Source organism: Dromaius novaehollandiae, chromosome 3, assembly GCF_036370855.1.
Source record: "Dromaius novaehollandiae isolate bDroNov1 chromosome 3, bDroNov1.hap1, whole genome shotgun sequence".
Lineage (NCBI taxonomy): Eukaryota > Metazoa > Chordata > Aves > Casuariiformes > Dromaiidae > Dromaius > Dromaius novaehollandiae.
In genome coordinates this window covers 88745977-88770783 of record NC_088100.1, presented here as the reverse complement: position 1 = coordinate 88770783, position 24807 = coordinate 88745977, and the positions used below count along the sequence as shown (strand labels likewise).

The 24807-nt window shown below is 41.0% G+C and overlaps 1 protein-coding gene across 1 annotated transcript in view; it reads right to left on the bottom strand.

The window, feature by feature from the left end:
* KIF26B (kinesin family member 26B) overlaps nt 1–24807 on the bottom strand; it is a 311723-nt gene that overhangs the window by 29535 nt on the left and 257381 nt on the right. The window lies entirely within an intron of this gene.

The following is a 24807-nucleotide window of genomic DNA, read 5'->3' as shown; positions in this document are numbered from 1 at the left end:
GCAAACTCTGGTTTAGCTCTGGAGGACAAAAGTGTACTGGACTAATTAGAGGACCCAATTTTTTTCTTGCTTACCTAGGCACCGGGTAATTCAAGGATCGTACTAGTTAAGTTAGTGGAATTAATCTTGGATGATAGTGGTGAAAAACAAAACAACCAAGCGTTATGATTTCACACCATTATTCCTTCATATTACACCTTTTCTTCCACTAAGACAGGAATCATTTTTTCTGTTCTTGCCATTTACTCTATCGTTCAGAATAGGATAGCTTTTGAAATCCCGATGCATTATGGTGGGGGTGGCTGTGGTGAGACTAAGAATAGGAATTGCCAAGCATGACAATTTTAACAGAATAATGATGCATATATACCACTTCTGTTGTGGTCATCTTAATCCAGTAGTTAGAAATGCACAATATAGTTTTTAAAGGAATCATTAGCTATGATGTGTATGTTGACTAGCTAGTTATTTGGGAAATAGGGTCCTCTTGAAGAAGGCTGCTCTGACACTAAAGGATGTTGATAAAATTATGTATGGCTGAAAGCAAAGACAGCAATAGCCTGATATTTACCCATGGCTAAAGGAACTGCATTCAAGGAATTTAGGCTTTGAGTCTTGGCAACACCTTCAGTGGCTTGACATCAGATTTTGGGGGCTCACAGTTCAATATTTGCTAATGACTGCATATGTGTCTGTGCTAAGACATCCATTTAACACATCCAACTCACGGGAATTTTTCATAAAGCTCCAATTTCTGTGAACTGAACCTATGTCTGCTGGACAGGAGCGACAGATAAACATCAGAATTCTTTAACCTCTTCCTTTGATTGAGTAAACAACAGCATTTTGGATGCATCCAGCAATGAGACTGAGTAGCTCATAAATTGTACTTCTCCTGAAATTTCCAGTACTTGCAGTTTAAGATAGGCTAGAAATACTGAGGGGAAAACATTCTCCCTTTCAGGATTTCTGCTTCCTTTTGCTCTGGACACACTGAGGACTGTCTGCTGCCTTTGCGAGGCAAACAAACATCCATAAAAACTACCCTGGGACAGCCTCACTCATTTCACTTGCAACCTAAAGCTGCTTTGAACCCACAGATCCAGAGTTAGTAGGCTGCTATATCACAGTTAGTGGCCCCCTTCCCATCAAAGAATAATTCAGATGTCAAATTTTGTACATCAGTTACTGCCACTCCAATGCAGAGTTACATGGAAATTATTATCATCTGCACAAAAATCAATAACAAGCCTTTCATTTGCTGGTGCTTCTATCACAGCAAAACATGAGACAACAGGGGAAAGGGCAAAAGAATACATTCTAAACATGTAGGGCTCCTGGGAACACATAAACCAGGCAGCCAGCATCAGCAAACTGTGGTGTGGCTCTCCTACAGATATATGCATTATGAATATAAAATAATCTGTGCCATCTGCCTCCTACTGAAATACACACTTGCAAGAATGATGATGATACAGAGGAAATTCTGTAATTCAAATGATCCTCTGGCATAAATCAAATAGAAACTGAAGGGCAGGTTTCTTTAGGAATAAAGCCAGCAGCAGAAAAAAACCAACCAACACCAATTTCTAATTTCACAGTTTGCTCATTCAGCACTGTCTACATCTTGGCCATCAACCTTGCTTTGCACCCAGAGAAAATAACTAGCCTCCTGTCACTACTGTACATTGAAAATTTGAATAAAGAGAATGAAATTTGCTAGTTATAGGTTTTTGTCAATTCTGGACATTGTCATAAGACATGTTCACCTGTTCATGGTTCACCAATCTCTTATAATAACACTTAGTAACTTTTAAGGGAAAGAAAGAAGATCAAAGAGAACATAATAATACACATGTATAGCTTAGTAACTATCGGTTTTTCACTCACCCTACCCTAAGCAAGTAAAATCATTGGTAAAATACTTTGGACATGTCTCACTGAAATTTGCTTGACAGACAGTGTGAGACACAAAATACATGCTTTGTTCTTCTGAATGCTGACATGGCATTTCTTCCTGAAAGAAGGAAAGGCTCTGAACTGTTTCATTACAGAGGATGAGCTGATATTTGCAAAAGTAAAATTTCCTGTGAAAAAGCAAATTTTACAAAGAGAAGGTCTGGACTGGAAGAGCTTTGACAAGGAAGACCTTTGCTGATCTTCTGACTGAACAAAATAAACTAAGACACAGGAAATACTGAAAAAGCTCACAGAAGGGCTGCTGCTCCTGGGCACATGTTACCGATTTTATTGAGCAAGGACTGGTACACAGAAAGTCACAGCATTTCTCACAGGAGCAGAGGCAAATGCACCAGCTTCTTTAGCAGCAAATTTCTATGAGAATTCTGTACCACAGAGGGAGGGGAGATTGCAAGAATGCAAATGGTCCACTTTATTCTGCATCCAGACAAACAAAATGACATGCCAGAGCAACTTGATTACCCCATTCTGTATACCTGTCTTCATTTTTAAATGTCCTTCTGTCCCATCCACTAATGTTTCTATAGTTTAGGAAATTTACCATCACGCGTCATGAACACTGGACTATCATTCACAGAGAACAGTGAAAGGGGACAGAAGGATGCCACACTTCACACTCCAAAGCTTTTACATCAGCAAGCCCATTCTGAGCCTTTGCAGTACTTAAAAGTTATCTGATTTTTTTAACTGCATCTTGGTCTAATAAAATATACTACCCCTGCATACAATCCTTTTCTTGCCTTCTTCCTTAGATCATCACGGCTACAGCAAAATACTACTAAATACTATCCATACATCCCACACAGATAGGACACCAAAATAAACTGTGCAAAGCTCTATCTGTGGAAAAAGCCACAGGCAAGAGCCCCAGGGGCAGGACACTACAGTCTGATTTCTCTAACAAGTATGTCAGCAAGTAAGATGCAGGGGAACTAGAAAACGCGAACTGTGCAGCTCACCAGACAGGAAGGTCCAGTTTGCTCCATGAAATACCAGCCATCCACATGGAGAGGCGCACTCTCTTTTCCATGCTGCTCCCTTAGCTTCCCCATACTTCCCACCATCCCACCTTCCAGGAGCTCCTGGAGGACCCATATTGCCATTTTCTGAGACTCTCAATAGCTGCTACTAAGGAAGCCTAGAAGGTATTAAACTTCCCCAAAAGACAGATGTGGCGTTGCTGGAGTGAGCACAGCATTCTCTCTGTCTTCTCTTCTGAGACTTCGCCATGCAAACTGGGATCAGTATAAATTACTGTCCTTTCACTTGCTCAGTAAGAAAGAAAAATGTACATCTCTTCACTCCTCACATACATACCTGTATTTTCTCTCCTCATGCATGATTAATTATACTCAGATTCAAACAGTATAGAATCTTACATTAGAAGAGTGAAGCACTCAAGATCACGATACGTTTACTTGGACATTGCCTAAATCTCATTGTCTATATGCATTAAGTCAAAGTCTTTAATTTCATGACTGGATACTATTTTTCCAATAGACTCCTGCCTCAATCAGCACACAGAACAAACAGTGCTCACTGAACAAGAAGTTGTTCAATTTTTCATTTAATCCTCATCATTTAATGTGTGGACTTGTGCCTTTTGTGCTGTTAAGACTATATAAACTCAGCTCTGAATCCAGAATGACTGATTTCTTCAAAGGCTTTTTCTTTCTGTGGAGCTCATCAATACAACAGAGCAGATGAATGTCTGTGAGGTGAGGTATATAATACCCTGATAATATGTGAAGTGTTGAAGACTTCACTAAGTTTAGGTGTTTGGTGTGAAGCACTGATCTTTCGGAGTACTGAGCATTACACAGCATTTTATATTCATGGTACATCTTCCTTTGACTTCTGTTGCAGGGGTTTTTGACATGCTCTTTGCACAATCAACTTCTCAATCATGTTTCCTTTGATCAGTGTCTATCCCAAGCTTTTCCCATCCAACCTTCTTCCTTGTTCTCATTCCCATGCCATATTTCTCTTCCCCCAGCTCCTTACTTAAATAGCCCCGCCCAGCACCATTTCATCCTGCTGTGGCCTAAGCATCTCCACCAAACTTTGCCACTCTCCAGCCTTATTTCTAGCCCCTCTGCCAGAACTGGTCTCCTCTTTCCTGACCTCTTGTTCCAGTCAATATCCTCCTCTGCCGCTGCCTGACCTCCATGGCCCCTTTGCTCCCTTCAATCCCCCCAACTGTTCACTGTTACCCAGCACAGGGACACAGTAACACCCCATAACTTGCTATGACTGACTGCATCAAGTCTGAGTAGGTGAGGTACAGGCCGAGGCGAGGGGGAATAGTTAGTGTCTCTGCATATCTTCCTCTTGCAGGTCTTCTGCTTTATGAGAATCAGTGCTAGCAGCGTATTCAAAATGCTTTATACAGAAAAGTCACAAACAATAATTACTTTTGTTTAGGGCGGTAATACAGAGTTCATGAACGGAACATGAAGCAGCAAGAATAAATACTATGCTCAGGAAATTCACAGGAGTTTTCATTGCTCAGCATTTCATTCTCTGTATGGCAGAGGCAAACTCAGCACTGTTCCCCAAATGGAGGGAATACTGGTGAGGAAGATCCAACTGCAGTCTTGCAAACATTATTTTTCTGGGGAATTATTTAACCAATCCTGTTACAAACTTTGTCTTGGGAGGGGGGAAAGTTTCTGTCTTATTCAGTCACGTATATTTTCTTTGTTACCCTTCCTCTTATTCCACTGCCCTGGGGATTCTGTCCACTCAGTGACAACAGCAGGACCACCAGGTACAGAAATAGTAACACTCCACAAGGGACATAATGCAACATTATAACAAAGCTTTACAAAATGCAAGGGTGTGCGTTAGTTGTCTCCATTAATCATACACCTTGGTGTCTTCCTAGGCAGGTGGCCAAAATGAGAATGTTGTCAACTTCCTCAAGGTGTTATTGTTACTGGGTAAGATAATGTATGCCCTCGGGTATCTCATAATCTAATTATTTACAGAGATATGTCGAATGAAAAATCCCTGAAACTACGGCAGTTATTTTTGATCATGAAGCCCTAACTCTATTCCTTTGCTCTGATACACTGCTTTATTAGTAGTAATAAATGTTTATATAGTGAGAGAACCACATAAATACTCCCATTTGGCTTTGGCTCCTCTTACACTGAAATCATCTCTATTGAGAGTTTATAGTTCAAAAGCCACAAAACCAATAGTGGATGTAACATGTATGTAACAGCTGAGCTCATCAGAAGAATCAGTAGAGTTTGCTTGGCTATGTCTTTCCTTTCTGTTAATAATTTTAATAGAGGGAGAGAGGAAATAGAAGCAATATGTGTAGGCACGGGCAAAGGGAGGCCAGGTGGAGTGATAAAGCTCTCAGTGGTTCAGCCACATAGGCCTGGCTTTGTAAGCACAACAGAGAGATATATCCGACTAAAGAAGCTGGAGACAGATGGACAGTGTGTTGGACCTTTAACTGGGGGAATCCTTCACCTGATGAAATGAGGCATAGGGGAAATCATGAACTTGTTCTAGTAGCCCTAACGGGAAACTTAAGCAAAGCAGAAATCGCCACTGCCACTGCAGTTAGTCATTTTGCATGAGGTACACTAGCATAAAACAGAAAGTTGTGCTCACTACGCAGGGGAATTGGGAGCCAATTGAAAGGACTACACTGAGGAAATACTGTGGTCAGACTCATGTGCCAGGAAAATCACAACCACATCCGAAAGGGATGTGATGCTGCAGCAGTTAAGGGCAGAAGAAAAGAGTTGCTTCAGTCATGTATGGGATGGCAGGGGCTTACATTTGAATTGCAGTATTATAAAAGGGTTTTTGCCCCTACGTTTGTCTTTTAAAAGCCTAACATCGCAAATTTCTTATTGCAGAACAGTCCTTGTGCATGTGATGACACCTAAGCATGTGACAGATATGGACAAAATAGCATCTTTTGTTTCTTTTCACCGAAGACAGAGAAGAAAATTAATGACAGTAGAAGAGGGTCCTGAGAGCTCCAGCAACTCTGCCTCCTTCAAACTGACTGTCCCTTGATCACAAAAGGTGCTCATTCAAGAGCGGTAACTCCTGTATAAAAGTTGTTCCCAAAGCTGCTGAAACTTCAGCAATCTACCAAACAGCCTGAAGGAGTAGGCTGTTAACCAAAAATAACATAGAGTCCCACTCTTTGGAGGTCCTGCTGAATGATCTCAGCAATTTAAGTTTATCCATAGTAGAACTATCTTACAATAAAGCAGCTGCTCTCATACAACAGTTCCACTGTCACCTACATACTAAAAAGCACATTGTTTCTGATATTGCCAGCCCAGGTCTGAGCTGGACACTGCTATACTGGCCCTGGGATAGCACAAGAAGGATGGTCCCTCCTCAGCCTTCTAATTTCTTAACCATATGGACTGGCTTGTCCTGCCACTGGAGCTAAATCTGTGGTGGGCTTTATTTAAAAGTTTAAATAATTCAACCAATTCAAGAAGAAAGTTCCGTGAGTCTTTACCCCAAATGCATGATTTTACGTGGTTTGGTTCAGATGCAGTTCACACTTTGGGGATATCAAACTGGTGACATGACCCCTTATTTACAGGTCAACATGTTACACTAGATATGACACACATCTGGGTCTTGGAAAGATGGGTCACCTCTGTGACTGGGTAGCGCTGACCCTTGTAGCCCCACCACAGCCATGCACTCCCAGAAGGGGCCAGCACTGGGGCCTGAGCACTCTTAGACAGTTGTTTCCCATGCCTCTGAGCACAGTCATCAAATATTGGGGTGCAGTGTGAACGCAGATGGTTACCAGAGAGCAATACAAGAACTGCAATAACTTTCTCTCACCTTATACATTCAATTAGCGACTTAGCTTTTATCAAAGGGATTTTTAGTTTGGGATAAAACAAATCTGGAATAAAAATGCACCTGTAAAGCTATTTCACATTGGAAAAAACTGTGCAAGTCAAGGACTACCTGCATTCTTTTTATCTGGAGAAATAGTTTATAGATTGTTCCCACAAGACTTCAGTATTATTTATTAACATTTTCACTTCCACAGGCCTTATGGATTTGATCCAAAGATTTCATTTTGCTAAGCAGGGTACAAACCTTGACCAAAAAGATGACTCACGAATCAAGTATCTTGCAATCCAACTACAAGAGAAAAAAGTGTGGACAAGGGAAGCAATTTCAATCATCATGACAAACACAGTGTTTCAACCTGCATGCTAGTTGTCTTCAAGTGTCATAGAAAAGGACAGCTTAAAATGAGTATTTGAATAATTCTGTTAAAATGGCTATAGAAAATGCTGCCAAAACATAGGACATGAAGAAAAGCATGGGTGGTATAGTAAAGGTAGTCAACAGTTCAGAAGGACAAGTATGGACTATTGATTATGAGACCTGGGTAGCAGGCACTCATTAAAAATTTTGGTGAGGGCTGTTCCACAGGAGTTCAAGGGAAGAATGCAGCCAAGAAAGAATGCATTTTGAACTGGCACAAAGGAACCCTAGAGGGTCACATTGGACAGAAAAAGGTAACAGAGCAGTAGGATGTGGGTGGATTTTTTGAAGATGAGAAAGGAAAGGCCAGAGACTAGTGAGAGATGAACTAGAAAAACAGAAGAGTGTGTGAAGGAAGGAAGAACAAATTTGTAGCAAGACAATCCATGGGACCAGGGATTACCATCAAAGATGCTCCAAAACAGGAGAACCAAGTAGAAATGTATGGGGCATGTAGGGGGCAGGGAGAGTAGCAAAAAAATCAAGAGTGGGAAAAGGAAGGAATCAGACAGCCAAATCAATGAAGAAAGGGAAGGGATGGGAAGGAGGAGAGAGCTGAGTGCTCAAATGAGAGCTCATAGATTCAGATGTAAAGTCACAGCAAGAGCAAGTAACAGAAGGTAGGAGGAGGAGATCTGAAGGCAGCTCTAATAGAGTGATGGTCACAGCTACAAAGGGAGAACTGCACTGAAAATGGACAAAACGATCACTTTTCCCCTGTACTCTAACTCCTAGCACAGAGCCAAACATCATTCACAAGCAACCATTAAAAACACACACACAAAGCACAAAGACAATGACAAAGAAGCAAGATTCAAGTGCTTTGTCTCATTACAGTGTCAGCACCCAATAAATTCTCAACTGGAAAAATAGACGCTCGGTTAATCCAGGGAGCTAATTAGATTCTACAACCATATGTTGGAGTTAAAGCCAGCTTCAGCTAGACAAGCAATGCCACTGGATAAGAAAACCTGAGCAGTAAATAGTGCTGTAGGTTGTGATTTACAGGGGAAAAACATCCCCACAATTAAAACCAATAATGATCCAGTTTTTAAAACATTTAAAGACCTTGCACGTGGCCAGGCTCTGTGCTAACCTTCACCAAGGGAGGAAAACAATCTTCCCTCCCAGTATACCCTTTTTTGCTTTTTTCCCTTATTTGGAAGCATTATGGCAACTGCAAGTTTGGCACGGCTTATCTCTACGAAGTCATTTGGTTGCTTTATATGGGCAGGCAACAGTGGTATCTGCTGCTGAATGGCAACTGAAGTAGCTTAAGAGCTTGCCTGCCTCTCCTCTGGGCTGCCTGTGTCCTGGCAGCACAGCAGTAGTGCTGGCCACAAAACGGGTGGAGAGCAGCTGGCCAGCATGTATGTCCACACTGCAATGACAGGAGAAAACATGTAGCAAGAACGACACATAAGGAAGGATCCTCTGACAACCCACTGAGGACATGTATTAAAACGCACCTTCATGCTAGCCCTTCTGGAGGCTGATTTGACTGGGTGGTAGCTTGAGCACAGCAAAGAGACACCCTTTGAGGGCATCATTTCAACACACTCCTGTCAGCATTGAGAGGGGATTTGGCCCCACTGCTCAGCATCTTTTCTTGCAGCGCTGCTTCCCCTCACCTCCCCCTGCCTTCACAGGGTCAATCAGAATTTTGCAGGATTGGGCCCTCGGGAAAGGCAGGGAGGAGCAATTTTTGAGCATGGCTGATTAAAGCTAGGTTTGCACCCAAGCGGCTAAACAGGGATCTTTTTCCTCAGAAGTCTAAACACCTCAGCTCCCAGCAGCCGCAGCTCAACTGCTGCCAGTGTTGTCCCCTGGATCACACATGCCACCATCGGTGACAGCCCTGCAGAGAGGGCAGGGCAGTGCAAGGGCTGCCCCAACTCCCCATGCAGTGCAAGCAGCAAGCACTTGCTGACCTAACTGGCATGACGCCCCAGGCGGCTAGGCCACCCTTCCCACAGCCTCCCCTGAGAATACAGTGCGGTGTTTTGAGGGGAGGGCAGAAGAGCTGCTCGCTCCCGCCCTGTGCACTCCTGCACTGCCCATCTGCGTGTAGCCTGCTGCTGCTCACGGGGCATCATTTAGCTCAAATAGCAAGCAACAGTGCTTTGCCCTTTACTTTCAGAGAGTTGTGATTCATGTGTACTGAGAGGGGAATACCAGGGTTATTTCCTCAAATGAAAATTAACTTCAAATGTGTGTAATTGATCCATGAATATTCATGATCTTTTGGGAAGATTTCATAATTACTTCATTCTGGTTAGACTCATTTGATCTACAGTAGCAACAGCAGTAGTTTACACTCCTTCATCAAGATGCCAACAATTTGGCAGCATGACCTTCCCAGTTTCCTGCGCTGGAGAGCAACGCTAGTTATCCTAATTGCAATTTCAAATGGAGTGGTACCTGAAAACAAATTGACTGCTGTTTAGTTTTAGAAACCACTCCACTTGGAACTGCTACTAGCGTAAATAGATGACATCTTCAGGAAACTGGGAAGGTCACACAGCAAAATACTTGGCATTTTGATAAGGAAGATTTTATATACCAGCCCCCCAGAGTGTTCAACTGACTGCATTATAGCAGAGGGCAGAAAAAGTGCACACATTCCTGATGAAGAAAAAAAAAAAAGGGCAGACTTTGGCTGTCATAAATATTACAAAAGTTACACAATTTATCTATGTCACTCACTAGACCTATTGTAGAATAAAGTTAGGCTTAAGAATTCATGCTGCCTATATATCTGTGCACAAGCCTCCCTCACCGTCAACAATAACCTTTTAGCTTGTTGGCCAATTTTAACTAACTTTGAGAAAACAATATAAAAGCCTCAAAGATACTAAATCTCTGTAAGTGTAGTGAAAATTGATGGCTGGGTGGATGGAGAGAAGTCTGATTTGTGCTCCCACCGTAACAAGACTGAAACTCTTTAAACCCCACTCCAGAATACACCAGAGAAACCACACAGGTGAGAAAAATGCCCAACTACAGGGAAACTTTCAGCCAGTATTTATGTCTTTTTGGACACCAGAATTAAGAGACAAATTTGTTAGAAACATGGTTTTCTTGGTGCTGATATTCCCAGAACTATTTGTTTAGATCAACAGATTAAAAAAATTTTTACTCATATGAAAGAGGGTCCTGGCTATAAACTGTCAAAACACAAAGTAAAGCAGTGAAAATATTGAACTAACAACATGAAAGCAAAATAAACAGCCACAGGCCTCGAGACTTACTATCATTCCTGGTAATCATTTAAATATCTTTTTAAAGTTCCTCTTCACATACAACTTCAAACCCTGCTTCACAGAGAAGCATGTAACTGCTAAAAGCTGCTAAAAGCTGCTACAAGAAGCACACTGGCCTGAATTGCTCAGCCCTTCCTAAATTGTTATTTAGGAACTCTATCATGGCATCTACAGGTAATTTATCCAGCTCTTAGACACTTGGAAACTCTCACTGAACTCAGCAGGTTCCATGAGTGCCAATATCTCCGCCCAAAAATGTGGGCAAGTAAAAAGGTGGTTAAGTATGGACTTAGTTGTCTAACTTCAGGCATTCTTTCTCTTTTGAGAAGAACAAGAAAGCTGAGCTTCTTTAAATCTATATTCTTCCAAAGAGCGAAATGGTCCAGAAAGCAGGTTTCACTTCACAGATTTCATTTTGCTTTCTTATGCAATATATAGATTCAAGGTCAAAACAACTTTCTTATACACTTGCAATGACATTGGTAGAATCAAATAAACAGTGTTCTCTGGCCTTTAAGTCCTTGGCCTCTATATTTGTACTGCCAGCAATCAATAGGGATGGGGTGTGCTTGTAATACAAACTCCTCTAGGGACTGGAGAGAGACCAAAAACTCATTTCACATGAAAATGAGCGGCCATCAGATAGCAAGAACTTTCATCCACAGATGGGCTGAGCTGCTCTCACAGTAGGCTGATTTAGAGGTGTGATGAGACAAACCGAGCAACAATAGTAATGATGTTACCTTGGCATTGCAATTGAAGCTCGTAGATGAAAAAATCTCTACCAATGCCTGGTTTTGGTGATGTCCAAAAACAAGCCAGAAAATTGAGATTTTATGAACTGAAACCCATGGCACTATGGTCCAAGCCCAAATGCCACTGAAATCAGCCCAAAGACTCCCATAAGCTTCAACAGGATTTGTATTGGGCTTCTACAGATTTAGTGACTGGATACATGAGATGATGAATAGAAGAATCCTGTCTGAAGTGAAATACATGGCCATGAAGTTAAACCATGGAACCACAGGCACTTTTATGATGTGTTTAACAGTTTTTGGCAGTGTAGGGCCAAATCTAGCAGCTGCTGCAGGGCAGTGGGAATTTTTGTCATCTATAAACACAGGCACAAAAACCCTAAATGTTTAGTTCTTTACCCCTCCATGCACTTCATCATACTTGATTCACAGAGGACTCCAAATAAAACCTGAGGAACCTCACTCTCCATTCAAGCACTACTCATTGTAAGTAAAAGTGGCCAAATCAATGTATAATGCTGATTTTTAATGTATATATATTTGCCATGTAGACCACATTGAGATAGACAGTATTAATTATATTTATCTTCATCTATGCAGCATTCTAAAATATTAATGATGCACATACATTTTTCATGTTATCTGAAGTTTCACTCCCCCTTTAAATGGATTTGTGTACTTACTTTGCCCACTATAATACCATCAATTAGACAAGCTCCTCAATAGACTCTTCTATCTCTGACACTTCAGAGATCTCTTAACAGCCTGTGACAAGTAAAGGAAAGAAACTCTCTTAAAGTTGCCATATAATAATTGTCACATAGCTTGCCTGATGTAACCAGAGCATATTTTAGAGTTCAACAGGCATCTATTAGGCACAGAAAAATCAACTTCAAATCCTAGTATTTCCATGTTAATAGCTGCCTCTCCACAAAATTGGTGATTAGAACAGATTTGTGAGCACTAGAAAGCAATATACAACTACTACTGTTTGTATGTACTTAGCTTTAAATGATAAAAAGACACCTATTTAAGATTTATCTGTCCGAAATCCCAGAAGCATTAAAATAACATTTCAAACACAAGCTGAGCCAATCTCTCACAAAAAGCTCCTTTCAACCTCCAACCGTCTTCAAAAAGCCTCAAACCGGACTCATTCACAATGCGCCTAGAAGGTCCCCATTCTGCTTACAAAGCTGCTGCTGACTGAGGCTCAGGAATTCCTTCAGTTGAAAATAGTTGAGGCTGCAAGAATATTTTGGCAATACACTTGTTCTTGTCTTACACGGCCCCCTAAGTATCTGCTGTTGATTACAGACAGAGGATACTAGAAGGACATTTGGCCTGAAATCAGTATGGCCACTCTTATGGTCCTACTACTATGTTATTGTTGCAGTTTACAGCGGGGACTCTGCATCCTCCTTCCCACATTTCCATCCGCATGCCTACCGCACTCTCCTGCAGATGGGGAAAGGTGTTGCTCAGGATCCAGTCAACCCAGTTAGTGTGTCTGGAGACCCAAGAGAGGCCAAGGGGAAAGACAGGCTTTCTGTTGAGGAGAGCACATGGACAACCATCATATGAGGAGGAGGAGAGAAGAGAAAAGCACTGTCTGTTCTGGTAAGCCTGATCCCTGTGAGAAAGTCATCAAAGGGGTAGTGATGCTTGGGGTGAGAAGAAACTGAATTACTAATTCCTTCCCCTACCAAGTACAGATAATCATACAACTCCCCTCTCCTCCCATACGTATTTATCAAGATGTATCATGAAAACAATCAGGGCTTCATAGCATCCATCCCAACACACTTCTAGTTCAGAGTGGCATATCTCTAATCCCTGTTAACAGCCATCTCCCTCCCTGTTTGTCCTTGTTCCAACATTGTCCTTCAGTTTAAATTGTTCTCACTCTCTGGGGGCATGAATGTTCCGGTTGTATTACAGACACTGCTTACATTCTTCCTCATGTTCTCTCCGTTTTTTAACTCTATTTGGCTATGCAAGTCAAATCATTTAATCTTCTCTCACAAGAAGAGCTCCGCAGCTCCTCTACCAGCCTTTCTTGTGTATGCTTCAGCCTGAATTGGGCCTTCATCTATATAGGTGACCAGAGCTGCATCCAGGAGAGGACTTGCTAGTCTCTTGCACAATGGCATTGGTATTTTCCTACTGCTGTCATTCCTAATGCCTCCTCAGACTTCATTACCTTTTCACTGTTACATCAACTGTGGACACTCACCCTCCCTCTGGCCCCCCTTTTTTAGCTGATGAGCTCCCAGATTTCAGCAGAAATTGTTAGCAGTCCATCAGGGCAAGCCCTTGCACTCTGAACTATTAGATATGCCATTAATGCCATTTTCATTACTCTAGTCCTCAGGATCCTACAGCTGCTCCTGTCTCATGTTTTGATCTTCCTTTGCACAGATGATGGCTCTCAGCTTTGTGTGACAGCCAGTGTGATTAGTGCACTCCTGCTCCGTGTGCCAAGGTTGCTCATAATAACTACAAAAAATCTCTCCCAAAACCGATCCTTGAGGAACTTCCCTGGCAGCCTCCCCTCCACTCTGGTAGCTATCACTTCAATACAAGCTACTGCTGTCTCATCAGTCTTCACTATCTGACGTACCTTACAACTCCCTGTCTTCTTCAGCGTAACTAAGAATTTCTCATGGGGCACCAATTAAATTATTTACTCAGGTCTAGACAGATGACATTTACCACTGTTGTTTCACCCAGAAAATCAGACAATAGATACCATGTCTGCATAAAAGAGGTAGTGAGGGTTGTATCCAGAGCTGTCATGGACGCATGCTGAATTTAAACGCACAAACAGATATGCCAGATTTCCCCATCTTGGGAACAGTCAAGACATTTCAAGGCTCCCGCTCCATGAAGACAATACTTGATAACTAGATTTACTCCAAGCGCATTTTAACTCAGGCCTTCAAGATTTGTTCCTCGAACATCTGAATGCTAATACTGAATTTTTGTGCCAGCAGAACTTTATTAACACTTTGATGTTAACTTTTACAGCTAGTGAAACAGCAACAACTGATCACTTCATTCAGACAATTTAGCAGTGAACTTATTTAAGCTCCTCTCTTCTCTCTGTCCCTCCTCCTGCATACACATTGATGAGCAAATCATTTAGAGAGGGTTTGTCTGCTAACTGTATGAATTTTACTCGGCAGGAAAATACATTCATCTAATTGCATTTCAAAAGGTGAGGATCAGAATAAATGAACAAATTGTTCTATGAATAGAGGAATTAATCAAGACTGTTTTCCAGTGGGTTTGTGTCCCATGTTCTCCCATTTCTGACACTTCAGCTGCCCCCCCTTCTCCATGCTCCAATGACCTCACCATCCTGGCAGTATTTCCAAGTCCTGCCCCCATATCCCATCTAATTCATGTCCTCAAACTTCAGCTTCTTCCTCTAGCTGCTGGCTTGTGCATGCTGGCTGGCTCGCCTTAGGTCCTCCTGGTTGGCTAGCCAGCACCAAGGGAGCAGAGGATTGCTAGGCTCAGCTCAAGCAGGGCACCAGCATCAGTCTGTTTCCTTTCCCAGCCACCATTTTCAGGAACCTCGCATAGACTTCAAATTTCTGAAGTCCTGTCCCTCTGTCAAATCTGATTGGAAATGGTCAATTAAATGGTCAATTTAAAAATGCTTTGGGATGCCTGACAAAGAGATAGTGTGATCATGTATGCTTCAGCCTCTTAGGAAGTGTGTAAAAACGTCTTGAAGCATATATTTCAGAGCCAGTCCCGCTGTCTGAGCTTTTCAGACTCCACGGTTTTGAAGCACAGCATTGTGCATAGCAGTCATTCCCACCACCAGCTACTGAGGACAGGCAGGACATGTCCCATATTAGTATTAAAAGAGTGATTAGAGCCAACTAATTACAGCTGTGCAATGACAAAAATCTTAGCTCACACATTTCAGGTTAGCCAGGCTTTTAAGTCCTTCATATTCTATGGCTTAGATTATTCTGGCTTTCTAATTTTTCAGATCCATGTTCTGCTTTTGTGTCCAATTGATTTCATGGGAGGAGAACAGCTCTCAAATGAACATGATAACCCAATAACAAATGGACTGTCATGGGAGTTCAAGTCATTATTCCTTTATTAATATTTTCCAATAGTTCAGATTTAGTTGTTTCTTTATGTGATGCAAGACTTTTATTAAATACATAGCAAATGGTTTAAAGTTCCTGTTTTCCTTTCAAAGCTGCTACTGTATCAGTTTCAAAAAAGTAAAAATGACACAAAAGGGATCAAGTTTTGACAACATATGCATTCTCCCTCAGGACAACAGATTTGCATTTAGTGTAGCTAAGAGGAACATTTGACCCAAGCATTTGTAATTAACTCTTAATTTTTCATACATAAAGAAAAGCTTTATTTTAATTTTTGTTTTTGTTGCAACGTAACTCCGAGAAACACCAATTAGCTATCAAATGCCCACAACTTGCACTTACCACTGATTAGGGCTAGATATGAACTATCAGCCTAGCACATTACTATAGTGCAACAGCTCATTACCGGTCTGGCTTTCCTAAGTAATCTTTTCTACTAATTTTTATTTGGGGACCTTTTGGCTAGCTCATCTGAAAATTAGACACTAATGATTTGATCAGAATTCTGAGCTTTAAACTGTAACATAGAGGAGAAAAAAAATCTGTTTGATCTCTTTATGTTATGATAGATGTCATTTAACAAATTAGCATAGCATAGCAGCACATATAATTCCATTTCAGACACTGCACATATAAAAGAAAATATATAAAAGAAAACAAAGAGTGAGAGTCTCTCTAGGCCTTTTCCACCACATGAAAGAACATCATACAGGATACCAGAGCACACTGAGTAGCAGAGGCACCGAGACAACAGTCAGGACACTTTGTCCTGTGGGTCTTCTACAAGTCTAGCATAGGGGATCACCAAAGATGTGCGTGCAAATCATAGAAGGGACATGTCAGAGATAGGTCATGGCACTGTGTGCTGTGGAGATCTCACGCAGCAGGATGGCCCAACAGATATCCTGGGGTACCTGCTCTGAGTTAAGCCTCCAGGAGGTTTAAATTGCCCAGGATGCTGGGCTCCTGGAATAGCCTAGAATCAGAAGCACAGCCTCCAATGACATTAGCCTCCACCTCCCTCATCCATTTGAGATTATGAAAGTGTTAGGGGAACTGTAGCCAAAATTCAGATCCTCAACAACCATGCACTGAAGATACCGTAGCAGTGACATTGATTGCGTTATAGTTATTTGGTAGAATTATATGGTAAAGAAAAACTACTTCTGAAATATATTGGAGATAGAGAAGGAAAAAAAGCCAGGACTTTCATACTGTTATCACTCCTCAATGAATGCAAAGCATTAAAGATGGTAACATGTTCTGGGTAGGAAAGTGTGTCTGATCCACATTAATAGTATCATGGGATATAAAAGTTCTATAGTTAATAACTAATATAAACAGTATAAAAAAAGACATGACATAGTAAGTAGAAGATAGGCTTAAGGGAAAGGTATTCTGAAGAGAACTTAGTCTGAAAACAGTACGACAAAGACAGGAATGAGAGGAGTATTTGAGAAGCAGCATACGATCACATTTAGGACCCATCCCATTTCCTGTACTCTAACTGTGCTGGAGTTTCTCTTCTGAAGACCATGAGATTCAACACATGATACTGGCATTTCACCCTGTATTTATTGGACCCTACTCTGAAACAGTCAAAGATAGAGATGGAAAAAATGTACAAAAATGTCTTGAAGAACACAGCCTAGTTCTAATGTAACCACTCAAAACATATCCATTGGTGGTCAATATTTGTGCAATTCAATACTTGAGTTATGGCAGAGAACAGTATACTGAGCCAGTTCTCAACAGTCATCTAGCCCTGCCCTTAATATGATAAGGCCTCTGATCTGTAAGAAGCTGGACTTTTTCCCCCCAAAAGCAGTGGTGGTAGAAAAATTCTTCTCTTCATACGAGGGGGTAACTGGAGCAGGCACTGCTCAGGACTCACCTTCCTAGAATCTACGCAGCAGGAAGAGTAAAGAATTCCTGTTCTCTTCCCATCTTTCTAGGTCTCCTGAAAGAACTCAGAAAAGCATTGTGTACTTAAATCTCTTAAGCTCTGCAGATTTGACTACAAGAAAGGTCATATGAACATGATCAGACCACAGTGCTGAGATGTTCATTTACTATGAAAAAGGAGCTGGAAAGAAAAAGCACCATACATATTCCTACTGCATGTTATGAAATTACCCAAGGAGAACTTACTCTTGCATTTAGTACTGCAAACGATGGGAAAGGTGATAAAGGCAGCATATCACTTGGAATGTCAGCAGAGAATAGTTAACTCAGTCCCTTTGTATTTAAGACAATAATCATTGGTAAATGGTATTAGTTGGCTTCTGTTACAATAGAGTTGCACTTTCAAATTGTGCAACCTTGAAAGGGAACTTACATGAAGAATAGCTTCAGTTATTGGCACAATTAATGGATAATGAGAAGATAATACACAGAAAAGAGTACAGAATTCACTCATTTGATTTAAAATGGATTAAAGAATTAGGTATTAATAGGAAAAAATGGATTTTTATATTTCTGGGAGATGAACTAAGATGAAGTAATACACACTGGCAATACTTGTCACAAAGCATGCAGTTATCAGTTTTAGATCTATATAGTTAGTAACTTAAAATTACTATGAAAGTTACTTGTGTTCTGAACTTAAAGTTGGTTTCAATATAGAAAAATGAAATACATGTGCAATGTATAAAATAGATGTGTAACTGCTAGTCAAAATGGTTCTCACATAGCCACACTATTACTGTTGCATTTGAATATTACCTTACTGCGATTTCATACACAGCCTACAATATTCTTTATTCTTAGCCCACAACTGAACATTCCCTATTGAAAAGATGCGGCATTTTGTTGTTACTCTCTGGGTTACTTGTTCTTCTCTTCAAAGTAATGGTCTTTGACAAGAGGGACACTTTTAGCAACAGAAGAGTTTGCTCTCTGATTAGGCATCTATACAGGTATTAATGTACAGCAAAGATTTCCTAAAAGAATCAGTTATTGCTCTACAGAGAAGCACCACTGGTAGATGGAACCTGGCCAATGCATTTAACAAGGCATTTTCAAGAGTTACACTATCTTTTGTGTGTGTGTCATATAATAGCATTATCAGAGAAAATTCAAAATCATATTTATTAAACAACGTAAATACCTCTCTAATCGAATGACCCAACTTGCAAAGAAAAGGAAACTTCACTGCTATCTGTGTGTAATTGCCAGCTTATTGCTGAAATTATATACTAACTTGCTTATAATTCTTTGCTTTCACTGGCTTATCTATCTCTCTGTGACAAAAGATTTCTTTGGTACAAAAAATTAAGCTCAACCATGAACTTTCTTGGAAGGGTGAAAAAATCCATTTCAATTTTCAGAGTATGCCTAACAGACATGTGTCTATGATACCAGCAGAGACCAGGGGAGTTCTGCCTCCTGTGCGACACTGGGGTGCCACAGAAGCACCGTGGTCCTGACTGGACAAGCATTGACCCTGCTGGGAGCACCAGTGACAGCCCCCAGTGACAGCCCCAAGAGTGCGTGCAGCAGAGAGGTTGAAAGCATCGCACTCAGATTCGCAGTAGCTGGAGCGTTCCCTAAGCAGCACCTCATTGCAACAGTGCTTGCTGGACTGAAACGAGCCCCAGGGGAATTCACGTCCCCGTCCCCCCCCCCCCCCCCCCCGCCCCCAAGGAACGGACACAAATGACTTTGCCAGTTGTGTAACCTAGCTGAACTCTATGTTTGATGGACAGATGATTCCAGGTAAAAGAATCCAGAGGACTGCAATTAAGTGTAGCACAAAAACAGTGTAAGTCACTGATAACACCATTACACAACACACAGCCATCCAAAATGGTAGCAGTCAACCAACAAGAAGAGAAAATAAAATCTGTTGCGAGTTTAACATACTTATTTTACATTCTCTATGATGCAAAGATCTTAAAAGTATATCCTGACTTTTTCTGTAAGCTACACTCTACAGTAAACAGCCTTAACTCTCAGCTGAAAATACACGTAGGAGGGCTTTACAACTGGAGCAATATATGATAGCCTTCAATTGGTTCTCCTTCACAGACATGTATGTTCAGAGTCAAATCTTACTCACCTTTGGTCCTCCACCAGCCCCTTTCACACTAGTATAAACTACTGCAACTACAGCAGAGTTACCCTCAGTTCCCTTTGTTGTGAGAACAAACACTCTCAATTGCACCACGAGTCTCTGCACATGAGAAACATTACCAGGATTCAGTAGGTCCCCTTAGGCACAGTTTGACTGAGGGCACAGAGCTCCTAGCATACTCTCTCCCTCTCTTTCTGCAAAAGTGCAGTTATTTTTCTAACACGATACCTTTTGGAAACATTTTTTTCCATGCACTATATGCCAGCTGGGTAGCAGATCTGGATACCGCATCTAATTCCTGTCCTCTTGCATAGGCTCATAACTTCAAAGCACATCACCTGGAGACTGTGAGCACCCTTGCTTGCAACAGAAGAGTAACAGTCTAGGAGCAAAGAAGATTCTGCCACTCTGTTTATAGCTGGAGGCTGACATGAAAATCGCATTCAGTCCTTAAAAGACTGCTTCAAGTTACTCAGGCTCCACTTGCACAGAGATGATAAGGTGCTTTTAACAGTTCACATCAAAAGCCGCCCCCCTCATTTGTTTTCCAGCTGTCTCTGAGCCTAGCTGCACGGACGCCTAGCGCTGTCTGAGCTGCCCAGAAGGACTGGCATAGCCCACACAGGAGCTACAGGAGACCCCTGCCCATCTGGAGCTACTGCTGAGGTCGTGTGGGATACCTGGGAGTGTTTCAAGCAGTACAAGATGCCTACGGTGCAGGCAATGGGATAGAAACTTTGATCAATGAGAGCATCCACTACTGCAAAGACTGTAGTTGTATTATGCTTCCTTTTCTGAGTACCTGAATCCCTTCGTATCTGTTACATCTCCCAACTAAAAGGTCTCCTTTTGTTCTATCTATAGAGACACAAGACTATAGCTCCCTAGGTCCCAGGTGTGTAATGGCACTCAAAATAGCCAACACTGATTCTGTTGACCCAGCTTACCACTCTCTGGAACCCTCCAGACCAAAGGGAGGCAGAAGGGCTGATATTTGACAGTATTGACAAATACCAGTTTTGTCACTGATTTTCCAAATGAATCTTTTTTTCTTTTGCCTAACAGCACAAACTAAGGAACAGGGAATTAGAGAAACAATTTAGTAACACAAGCCCCTTCAAAAATAACCCCCTTTGCAAATAATTTCAAAAACAAGTTTAAATATGGCAGGTAGGACAGTTCTGCTGATGAGGTAGATGAAACAAAATGCATCTATCAAAGTTAAACCTGCTGTCTGAAATTAATATTACTGAGTCTTGTCACACTTGCTAGCAAACATATCAACTGATGGGATTTATAAACAAAATTAATAAAAATTAAACAATCTAATCTTCTGCAGCAGAAGAGGGAGCTAATTTTAATATTTCAGAAGTTAGTTCTAACTAGCCTGCTTACCTCTAAAAAGTCAATGCATATTTTAAAAAATTCACTTCACATCTGTTCATTGTGTACAGGCCTGGAGGCAACCACCAGCCAGAAAACTTTGATCATTCAGCAGCAGCCAGTTAGTATCTGAAGGGCAGCAAGAGGATTGTCTTTATTTCTTTCCTCTCAAACACGCTATGAAAATAAGAACTTCAATGAAACTTTATATGGAGAAAAACATCTTGCAGTTGCAATGTCACTCAAACACTCCTGAAGAGGTAAGATAAACTAGTCAAAATACCTAGCATTTACAACCACATAATTCTCTTCAAAGCTTCTAGAGCCTGTCTTGGAGCAAAATGCTGACCCCCAAAATAAAAGAAGATGTTCTATAATCAGTCACATTCACATAAATCCAGAATAATGTCATTCCATTCAGGGGCTGCATTAAGTTTCCCACGGGTGGAACAGTCTGAGAAGAGAAGCAGTCTGAAGAAAAATTGTTCAACTATTTCTCCAGAAAGTGTAAAAAAAGTTTTTACTTGTTTTTAAGTTAAGGTCACAAATACTACTCAGATCCATCTCTGACTCTGAAGACAAAAATCAAATAGCCCTGCTTGTGCCACTTCAGTAATCACAAATCCCTATTTATGCGGCAAGTTCTAGAATAACCTTCTTGAGCTCCAAATTCAGTCACAGCCTCATCTGCAACAGCTCCTTGTATGACTGTACATTTCCAGTTTTCACATTCACTGATTCCACCAGTCACATCCCTAGAAATCCCTAACAATCCCATCACTAGGTAACACTTAACCGCATACTGCCTCTTTCAAAAATTAAGCTGTAAATCGTCAAGTACTGAACATGAACCACTATATACAATATCCCTTAGCAAGGATTTAAGGATTATCTCATCTAATTAGATATAAGCATGTTTTCTAATCTGTGGGTTTAAGCCAAAGCCCAATAAAAAGACTTCCATTGACTTCACTGATTTTTGGATCAAGAACTGTGAGAACTTGATTACGCATTTCAAAGGGAAAAAAACCTTAAAAAGTGTAACTAACTGAGGGAAGGAAGGAAGGAAGAAGTGGTTAACTGAGCTAAATCATTTGGCACAGAAATGGACTGGACATCCCACGCCACTGCCAGGGCAGAGTCCTGAGAAAGATACCAGTGAAACTCTCTGGATTTCTTTGACTTCTTGCAAGTGTAAAAATTCAGCAGATCGCTCATTTTCAGACTTCTAAAAATAGGAGGAGATCCTAGTAGACACACACGAACATGTTTTATTATTAATTATGTGTTTACTGCCTGCCAGGTGCAGGCAATGCTCCTTCTTCCTTCACTTTCCTAACAAGCATGAAGATATATTTTCAAAATGGAAATTTAGCTATTGAAAATTCTTAGCGATTTGGCCCAGAACTCTGCACCCGAATTTTTAAGCCTAGCCCCCAACCAATGTTAAACTGCTAATGGCAGTGTATTTGGCAGTTACATGCTTCTTTTGCTTTTAAACTGTTCTACCAATGAAGGCTTCACTTCAACTCTTGGGAAGTTATTCCATTATCTAACAGCAATCACTGTTAGCATACTTTCAAGCTTATATCCCTCTGTTTCATTATTAAGGATAAAAAATCACTTTGCCACTTTGCCTCACTAGCAACAATTCTCTCCTCCTATGTGTATTCACATCTCTGAAATACTACAGAGCAGTTGTCATCTCCCCTCTCAGAGGTCTCTTTTCCCCTGCAAGTAATGAAGCTTTACTTCTGTTACACTCTTCTACCAGGTGAGTCACCCTCTCATCTCAAACCTTTCATCATTCTTCTTACTTCTCTTTTAAATTCCCTTCAGCTTGTAACCTTTTCTTAGTGTTGGGGTGCGCAAATCTGAACAAGGTATTGTAGGAGCTACACACTGGCTTTATACAAAGAAGAACTATTTTCTTTGGTTGTCCGCTGTGGGATTTCTCTGCCTTTCTGCCCTAAGTCACACTGGTTTTGTGCAGGGATAGAAGCATCAGCAGGGAAATGAAAGTTAATTTCACAGATGATATCTGTACATAACTATGCAATGAACTGGAGATAACCAAAACCCAAAAACGTGAAGTAATAAAATGCGAACTAATAAAAATCTCAACATGCTTTTTCATAATTTGCCGCCTGCACAAGATCTAGTCATTCCATGAATGCGACTATTTAAAAATTGTTCAATTAAACATTAAATGAATTATCACCACATTTGCATGGGAGAAAATGTATTAATGTTCAATTGAGCCTGAACCAGTTGTGGAACAGGTGAGAATAAACTGCTGGATAGTCTGACTGAAGCACTATTAAGGTTCAAGATAGCATTTTAATGAATTAAGTACAGATTAATTTGTATATGAAATCACTACAACTGCCTATTTGGGTCCCAGTCAAGTTTTATTTGAGCAATAACTGCACGCTACTGGATTGCTTGTTCATTACCCGCTACATTTGTGCTGGCCCAGGACCAACCTAGTGTCCTGCCCTCATACAGCTATACACTGCTGACAGGAATGGCTATTTAAATGCAATTAATAATTGCCATTAAGTCTGGCTATAAACCACAAGCACTTTGCTTCTCATTTTATTTTGCAGTCCATCATTATTTGCTTGTTACAGTATCTGTACAGAAGTAATTTTACTGCGTGGTTCAGAAAGCATCAAAAGAGCTAGCTCTTGAAATCTGTTCCTTCCATCCCATGCACTTATGCAGAAAGGAGCCATGCCAACTGAGCTCTGTTGTAGAACTGGTGTAACAGGGGATCAGGTCCACTGAATGCAACAGATTCACTTACATCCTCCACACTCACACATACCTCTGTTCCAGTAACCAGCATGTTGCCATTCTCATGTCTGGCAGGACCGAGTTGAAAACACAATGCTAGTGAATGGCATGCTGTGACTTTGAGCTCCACTGAAGTTTTTCTTGGGGATTTTGGCCACTATCTCTTGTTAACTTGAGGATGAAACACAGTGGGGTAAGAGATGTGCAGATACAGCTCAAACCTGTACCATCAGCTCTACAAACTGTCCTACAGTAAAGCATATTGTTGATGAACCCTACAACATTTATTGCTGGAGCATGCAACAGTTGTTATCCTCCCACTCTTGAGTTGCAAATTAAATTTTACATGAATAAAATGTAAGAAGTTTTTCAACATTCACAGACTGTGCATCCCTGACTCTATCTATTTTATGGTGTTCCCTGGAATAAAGAAGAAATCTGTCAGAAATTCAACCTAGTAAAACTGTCAGCTACAGAAAAACCCCAAAGGTGAAAGTAATTGCCAGATGCTCCAAATCCTCATTTTATCTGCACTGCCAGTGTTTCCGTGGTCAACTCTTCTAACAATTTCATTGTTCTTCCTCCATTTTGCCAAAGCACTCCAGCCAGCGTCATTGATCAGGCACCTAAGGCCAGGTCCTCAGCTGGTGTAAAATGGCATTGCTCCAGTGGCCTCAATGTCTGCTAGCCAAGCTTCTGGCCCATCAAGCTGGCTGCCAATAAATATCACGGAAACATTCTTCTGTTCTTGAGCAACTCCTGTTTTTGATAGCTAATTAGGAACTATTTTACATTCAACAAAACCTCTATTGACAGCTCTCCTACAGCTGCATCACTCAGGGGTATTTCTTAATTGTATTCTCCTTTTTGAATGGGCTCACCTCTTTTTCTCCTTTGCTTCCCAGTTCTTCTCTGTGTATTGTTGCCTCCTCTACGCCTTATCTCCCAGTGTCTCCCAGAGCTCTCCCGTTCACCTTGAAGCCTTTCCTAGTCCTGTGGTTCTGTTTCAGTTCTCACTCCTATATGCCCTCCCGGTTTTCACTTTTTTCCCCCTTTATCTGCTCTCACATTTCCACTAGTAAACCAGCAAAACAGTTCTTCAGCCATTTCTAATATATTAACAATTATTTAAATTT